The 7,782-nt window shown below is 55.6% G+C and overlaps 1 pseudogene across 1 annotated transcript in view; it reads right to left on the bottom strand.

Annotated features, from left to right (window-relative positions):
• Positions 1-7,395, bottom strand: part of LOC147096362 (nuclear factor 7, ovary-like) — an 88,856-nt pseudogene extending 81,461 nt beyond the window's left edge. Inside the window, exons 1-4 of the transcript XR_015074900.1 lie at positions 6,804-7,395; positions 6,618-6,713; positions 6,291-6,524; positions 5,175-5,409 (exon numbers count right to left, since the gene is read on the bottom strand). The product of XR_015074900.1 is annotated as a nuclear factor 7, ovary-like (transcript). The remainder of the gene's footprint in view (positions 1-5,174; positions 5,410-6,290; positions 6,525-6,617; positions 6,714-6,803) is intronic.
• Between the last annotated feature and the right edge of the window lie 387 nt (positions 7,396-7,782).

Genomic DNA, 7,782 nt, shown 5'->3' with positions numbered 1-7,782 from the left:
GGGAGGAGAGAGAGAGGAGGGGAGAGGGAGGAGAGAGAGAGGAGGGGGAGGAGAGAGAGAGAGGGGAGGGGGAGGTGAGAGAGAGGGGAGGGGAGGAGAGAGAGGGGAGGAGAGAGGGGGGAGGTGAGAGAGAGGGGAGGGGGAGGTGAGAGAGCGGGGAGGGGGAGGAGAGAGAGAGGGGACGGGGAGGAGAGAGAGAGAGGGGAGGGGGAGGAGAGAGGGAGGGGGAGGTGAGAGAGAGTGGGGAGGGGGAGGAGAGAGAGGGGAGGGGGAGGGGAGAGAGAGGGGAGGGGGAGGGGAGAGAGAGGGGAGGGGGAGGGGAGAGAGAGGGGAGGGGGAGGGGAGAGAGAGGGGAGGGGGAGGGGAGAGAGAGAGAGGGGAGGGGAGAGAGAGGGGAGGGGAGGAGAGAGAGGGGAGGGGGAGGAGAGAGGTAGGGGAGGGGGAGGAGAGAGAGAGGGGAGGGGGGGAGAGAGAGGGGAGGGGGGGGAGGGGAGAGAGAGGGGAGGGGGAGGGGAGAGAGAGGGGGGGAGGGGGAGAGAGAGAGAGGGGAGGAGAGAGAGAGGGGAGGAGAGAGAGAGGGGAGGAGAGAGAGAGAGGGGAGGGGGAGGAGAGAGAGGGGGGAGGGGGAGGAGAGAGAGGGGGGGAGGGGGAGGAGAGAGAGGGGGGGAGGGGGAGGAGAGAGAGGGGGGAGGGGGAGGTGAGAGAGAGGGGAGGGGCAGGAGAGAGAGAGGGGTGGGGAAGGAGAGAGGGGAGGGGGAGGAGAGAGAGAGGGGAGGGGGAGGAGAGAGAGAGGGGTGGGGGAGGAGAGAGAGAGGGGAGGGGGAGGAGAGAGAGAGGGGAGGGGGAGGAGAGAGAGAGGGGAGGGGGAGGTGAGAGAGAGAGGGGAGGGGGAGGAGAGAGAGAGAGGGGGAGGAGAGAGAGAGGGGAGGGGGAGGAGAGAGAGAGGGGAGGGGGAGGAGAGGGGAGGGGGAGGAGAGGGGGAGGGGAGGGGGAGTAGAGAGAGAGGGGAGGGGGAGGAGAGAGAGAGGGGAGGAGAGAGAGAGGGGAGAGGGAGGAGAGAGAGAGGGGAGGGGGAGGAGAGAGAGAGGGGAGGAGGAGGAGAGAGAGAGGGGAGAGGGTGGAGAGAGAGAGGGGAGGGGGAGGAGAGAGAGAGGGGAGGAGGAGGAGAGAGAGGGGAGGAGAGAGAGAGAGGGGAGAGGGAGGAGAGAGAGAGGGGAGGGGGAAGAGAGAGAGAGAGGGGAGGGGGAGGAGAGAGTGAGGGGAGGGGGAGGAGAGAGTGAGGGGAGGGGGAGGAGAGAGTGAGGGGAGGGGGAGGAGAGAGAGAGGGGAGGGGGAGGAGAGAGAGAGGGGAGGGGGAGGAGAGGGGAGGGGGAGGAGAGAGGGGAGGAGAGAGAGGGGGGAGGGGGATGAGAGAGAGGGGAAGGGGAGGAGAGAGAGGGGAGAGAGAGGAGAGGAGAGAGAGAGAGGGGAGGGGGAAGAGAGAGGGGAGGGGAGGAGAGAGGGGAAGGGGAGGAGAGAGAGAGGGGAGCGGGAGGAGAGGGGAGGGGAGGAGAGAGAGGGGAGGGGGAGGAGAGAGGGGAGGGGGAGGAGAGAGAGAGGAAGGGGGAGGAGAGAGAGAGATGGGAGGGGGAGGAGAGAGAGAGGGGAGGGGGAGGAGAGAGAGAGGGGAGGTGGAGGAGAGAGGGGAGGGGGAGGAGAGAGAGAGAGGGGAGGGGGAGGAGAGAGAGAGGGGAGAGGGAGGAGAGAGAGAGGAGGGGGAGGAGAGAGAGAGAGGGGAGGGGGAGGTGAGAGAGAGGGGAGGGGAGGAGAGAGAGGGGAGGAGAGAGAGGGGAGGGGGAGGTGAGAGAGAGGGGAGGGGGAGGTGAGAGAGCGGGGAGGGGGCGAGGAGAGAGAGAGGGGACGGGGAGGAGAGAGAGAGAGGGGAGGGGGAGGAGACAGGGAGGGGGAGGTGAGAGAGAGTGGCGAGGGGGAGGAGAGAGAGGGGAGGGGTAGGAGAGAGAGAGGGGAGGGGGAGGGGAGAGAGAGGGGAGGGGAGGGGAGAGAGAGGGGAGGGGGAGGGGAGAGAGAGGGGAGGGGGAGGGGAGAGAGGGGGGAGGGGGAGGGGAGAGAGAGGGGAGGGGGAGGGGAGAGAGAGGGGAGGGGAAGGAGAGAGGGGAGGGGGAGGAGAGAGAGGGGAGGGGCAGGAGAGGGGGAGGGGGAGGAGAGAGGGGAGGGGGAGGAGAGAGAGAGGGAAGGGGAGGAGAGAGAGAGGGGAGAGGGAGGAGAGAGAGAGCGGAGGTGGAGGAGAGAGAGAGGGGAGGAGAGAGAGAGGGGAGGAGAGAGAGAGGGGAGGGGGAGGAGAGAGAGAGGGGAGGGGGAGGAGAGAGAGAGGGGAGGGGGAGGAGAGAGAGAGGGGAGGGGGAGGTGAGAGAGAGGGGAGGGGAGGAGAGAGAGAGAGGGGAGGGGGAGGTGAGAGAGAGGGGAGGGGGAGGAGAGAGAGAGGGGAGGGGGAGGAGAGAGAGAGGGGAGGGGGAGGAGAGAGAGAGATGGGAGGGGAGGAGAGACAGAGAGGGGAGGGGGAGGAGAGAGAGAGGGGAGGGGGAGGAGAGAGAGAGGGGAGGGGGAGGAGAGACAGAGAGGGGAGGGGGAGGAGAGAGAGAGGGGAGGGGGAGGAGAGGGGAGGGGGAGGAGAGAGAGAGGGGAGGGGGAGGAGAGAGAGTGGGGAGGGGGAGGAGAGAGGGGAGGGGGAGGAGAGAGAGAGGGGAGGGGGAGGAGAGAGAGAGGGGGGAGGAGAGAGAGAGGAGGGGAGGGCAGGGGGAGGAGAGAGAGAGGGGAGGGGGAGGAGAGAGAGAGGGGAGGGGGAGGAGAGAGAGAGGGGAGGGGGAGGAGAGAGGGGGGGAGGAGAGAGAGAGGGGAGGGGAGGAGAGAGAGAGGGGAGGGGAGGGGGAGGAGAGAGAGAGGGGAGGGGAGGGGGAGGAGAGAGAGAGGGGAGGGGGAGGAGAGAGAGAGGGGAGGGGGAGGAGAGAGAGAGGGGAGGGGGAGGAGAGAGAGAGGGGAGGGGGAGGAGAGAGAGAGGGGAGGGGGAGGAGAGAGGGGAGAGGAGGGGAGGGGGAGGGGAGAGAGGGAGGGGAGGGGAAGGGGAGGGGAGAGAGAGGAGGGGGAGGGGAGACAGATGGAGAGTGGGAGTGGAGTGAGGGGGAGGAGAGAGAGAGAGAGAGGGGGAGGAGAGCAAGAGAGGGGGGAAGGGGAGAGAGGGGAGGTGGAGGGGAGAGAGAGAGGGGAGGTGGAGGGGAGAGAGAGATGGGAGGGGGAGGAGAGAGGGGGAGGGGAGACAGATGGAGAGTGGGAGTGGAGTGAGGAGGAGAGAGAGAGAGAGAGGGGGAGGAGAGCGAGAGAGGGGGAGGAGAGCGAGAGAGGGGGGGAAGGGGAGAGAGGGGAGGTGGAGGGGAGAGAGAGAGGGGAGGGGAGAGAGAGGGGGGGGAGGAGGAGGGGGAGGTAGAGGGGGTGGGGAAGCGGAGTGAACACTGTGCAGTCATCAGCAAACATCCCCATTTCTGACCTTATGTTGGAGGGAAGGTCATTGATTAATTAGCTGAAGATGGTTGAGCTGAGACACTGCCCTGAGGAACACCTGCAGCGATGTCCTGGGGCTGTGAGGATTGACCTTCAATCACCACAACCATCTTCCTTGTGTGAAACTGCTTTCAAAGATGATACGATGACTTTCTAGCGTGGTTCTAAACTCGGGTTTAAGCAGCTGTTTTCAAAGACCACAAGGAAAGTACTGTTGTGAGTAAAATATTTCACGGGTAAGACAGAGTCCAGCATAAGGGATGTGTTGGAAATAAATACACTGCAATTACATCTGAAGGAGAAACTGACATTTCTAATGTTCCTGACAAATGTCTCAAAGCACTTCACACAATGTATTACTTTTGAAGTGTATTTTCTGCTGTGATATAGGGCAGGGGGTCCAAATTAGACCTCCCCTCTCCTCAGCCCTCACAACCCCACTCTCCAAGCCCAGGCAGCTCAGTCCTATTTGGGTTTATAGTTTTTTGCCAGCTTCTTATCAAACTCTCTCTTGAAGCTGCTGATACCCTCAGACAACTCTGCCTCCCTTACTTTCCATACCCTCCGCATAAAGTATTTGGGAGTGATTTACGTCTCACTATCGCCCGGATTTAAAGTGTAAACGGAGCAGTAATGAGGCAAAAATCACACGCAGTGCTTCCCACCTGGTTCCCACCAATGCCCGCCGGGATATGGTGTCGCAGCCGCAAAATAGGAATCCAGCGCAAGGAGTTCGTTCTCTCCGGTGTCCTGGCCAATATTTGTCCCTCAACCAACATCACCAAAACTGTTCATCTGGTCATTATCACATTGCTGTTTGTGGGAGCTTGCTGTGCAGAAATTGGTTGTGGCGTTTCCTACATTACAACAGTGACTACACTTTAAAAACTCTTCATTGGCTGTAAAGCACTTTGGGACGTCCTGAGGTCGTGAAAGGCGCGATATCAAAACTCGTTGTTCCTTTACTTTACTATTTCGAAACAGTTTCTCTGTTGTCAGGAGGTGCATGAATTATCCTGCCTGCTGCTGGTCGATCCTTGGTTTTCCAGCCGCCCACCGTATTTTCCTGCCTCCCCTCCGCCCACCTTTAAACAGCTCCTGCTCACTTGCCTCCGGGGAGGATTTGGCGGATTTCCTGTCTCCCGCCTCCCTCCTCAAGGATCACCGAGCACCTTCCCATGCTCCAAATCCGTGGGCAACTCGCCAGCAATATTGTCCTGAAGCCCAACCTTGAGAATGGATTGGGCCTCTGACCAATTTCATGGAGCGAGCAGTGGGCTCACTGACTCACTGCCTGCCCGATCAATGGGGTCACTCAAAAACCCAACCTCGCTCAATCCAAACTGCCTTTTCACCCTCCCTTTTCTCAGTTTGAGACTATCCCTACATTGTTATAGACTCTGTGACTGTGTTAAACCTGTGGATGTTTATCTTCTCTCTGCGGTTTAGGATCTTGAATAATTCAATAAGATCACCACAAGCCCTCCCTTATCCAGAGCAAAGACTCCTGAATTCCAGACTAGACACGGACATCAGTGATCATTTAATCTGGGGTCTGGGATCCCGTTCAGTCTCTTCTCATCTGGATTTATAAATCAGGAAAAGGAATATAAGAGTTTTACCGGGGTTAATGGTGTCTATCATTTCTCTCCACGCTGTGTACTGTAAAGGGCCTTTGAACTTTCCGATAGACAGGGCGCCATCTGCTACTGACAGTACTTGACCTTCCTCACTAATCCTGTAAATATTGAAGAGTTGATGTTATAAATCGACATTTAACACTTTGAGTTATTTTACCAAACTGTGCAGAGTTTCAGTAAAGAGCATGTCCTACCTCCTCTTCCGACAAGCTTCCTCCTGAAATAAATAAAACACAGTGAGGAGGATAGTAAAAGACTTCAGGAGGACACAGACAGGCTGGTGAAATGAGCAGACACAGGGCAGGTAGAATTTAACACAGAGAAGTGTGAAGTGAAGCATTTTGGAAGGAAGAATGAGGAGAGGCAAAATAAACTAAATGGTACAATTTTAAATGGGGTGCAGGAACAGAGAGACCTGGGGGATCACATTCACAAATCGCTGAGATAATTGGCAAATAAGAGAGTGGGGATTTGTTGACAATGACTTGTGATGATCTGGAACGCACTGACTGACAGGCTGGAGGAAGCAGGTTCCAAAGTGATATAGACTTGAAAATGAAAAAATTGCAGGGCTGTGGGGAAAGAGCAGGGGGGAGTGGGTCTAATTGCACAGCTCTTTCAAAGAGCCGGCACAGGCACAATGGGCCTTTTGTGCTGTGGGATTCTATGATTGTAAGTAGTTGAAAAGCCTGATTTATGTGTCAGATACTGGAACTCAACATCAGTGTCACTCACAGGCACAGTGACTCTCACACACACCGCACCAGACACACCCACACACTCACAACATGGAACTGTAACTGGATTGCAATCTGAGTGCCAGGAAAATATTAAACTTGCGCAACACGGAAATAATTACAAGCAAAATATCAAGATCACGGCAACTCATTCCCGGGAGGTTGCAGGCATTCCCGGGAATCTGCGGACAGTGCGGGAGCCGGTTAGTTCAGTGACAACAGAACCGCCCCGGAATAGACAAAACAATCGGCTTCAATCAGTTCCGAATTATTCAGCAAATGCTGCATTTATTTCAGTTATCATCAGTTATTTTGTGACTGTGTGAAGTTTCACTGAACTGACCCGCAATATAATCCTCACCTTCAGAAATGTCAGCCCGTCTTTTTGCTCCATCTGTTTCTGCAACTTTGAGAGTTTCTCCTGAATAGAATTTAAATTCTCTTGAATTTCTCGGAGGTTTTTCTCCATTGTTTCTAGAATCTCCCCCTCTTGTTCCCTGAGATCTCTGATTAAACGCTGCTCTTTCTCACTGAGAATCTGGTGCATTTTAGTGAACTCGGATGTGATGCGGGTCTGCAGACTGCTCGACTGTTCCTACCAAATGAAATGTGAAACATAATTAATGTACCGCGATAAAGGGAACAAAACTAACCGAGATCCCTGAAAATCAGCACAGGGAGATCTTACCCTAACTGCGGAAATCCGCTGTTTCTGTTTTAATTCCGTTTCTAGAACTGCCGATTTCTTCTCTGTGAGAGAATCTAAGGAAGATTTCAGCTGATCCTGGGATTGGGAGAGAAAATCACAGAATAAAAAAGTTAGACCATGAAAATGTGATAAAATAATCAGGTGATCAAATCTGCTCCCTTTTACCTTGTAGATTCCAACAGCTTCTTTAATGGGCATGAAGCGGTGCTCTCTGTGTTCCCGCGCATCTCTACAAGTGTAACAGATCAATTTCTTGTCAGTTTCACAAAACAGCTTCAGTTCTTCCTGATGTTCCTCACAGTGAAGTTTACTTTCCTTCTCTTTCGGATTCAGGGCTAATTTTCGAGCTTTCTCGGCCAGATTCACTAAGGCCCGATTTATCTTGAAGTTTATTTCCGGAAACTGCTCTCTACATTCCGGGCAGGAGTTTGTCTCCTTCTTTTCCCAACACTGTGTGATACAGGAGCGGCAGAAGTTGTGGTCACACTCCAGTATTACCGGATCGGTGAAGAAATCCAGACAAATGGGACAAATTAAATCCTCGGTCCAACTCTCGGCCTGGTGTCTGGAAGCCATGTTCACCCTCAGCACTTCCTGATTCAAACCGCTTTCAGTTTCGATGTTTTTCTGCTGCCGAACATCCGCAGTTCAGCGATTTCAGCCTATCAGAGCACGGAGGGGAATAATTGAACCCTGGCCGGGAGGGTGAAGGTTCCTGGGGTGTTGACAGTGGGGGGGAGGGAGAGGGAGGGAGGAGGCGGAGATGGGCGGGGATCGAGATTCCAGGGCACTTTGCTCCAGACCGAACTCACTGCCGACTACAAACCCTCTGGTGACACACGGTATGAGATAGAGATCCATAAACTGAATTGTGTTAATGATTGCAGCCGCTCACCCTAAAACACAAAGTGCCACAAATGTCAAGGAGTGACTTTAGATGACAGGTACAGAGAAAATCTTTAGAGGGATTGAAGCATTGAGGATCGATTTTATCGGCTAGAAAGAAAGAGTTGCATTTATATAGCGCCTTGGAAGGAAGCAAATGTAACCCCACTATTTAGGAAAGGAGGGAGAGAGAAAACGGGGAACTACAGCCCAGTTAGCCTGACATCAGTAGCGGGGACAATGCTAGAATCTATTATTG

This window comes from Somniosus microcephalus, unplaced genomic scaffold (genome assembly GCF_052327205.1).
Source record: "Somniosus microcephalus isolate GS21.2 unplaced genomic scaffold, FLI_Smic_1.0 unresolved_chr1, whole genome shotgun sequence".
Lineage (NCBI taxonomy): Eukaryota > Metazoa > Chordata > Chondrichthyes > Squaliformes > Somniosidae > Somniosus > Somniosus microcephalus.
Note: the sequence above shows the minus strand (reverse complement) of the source record. Positions and strands in the feature narration are given on the sequence as shown.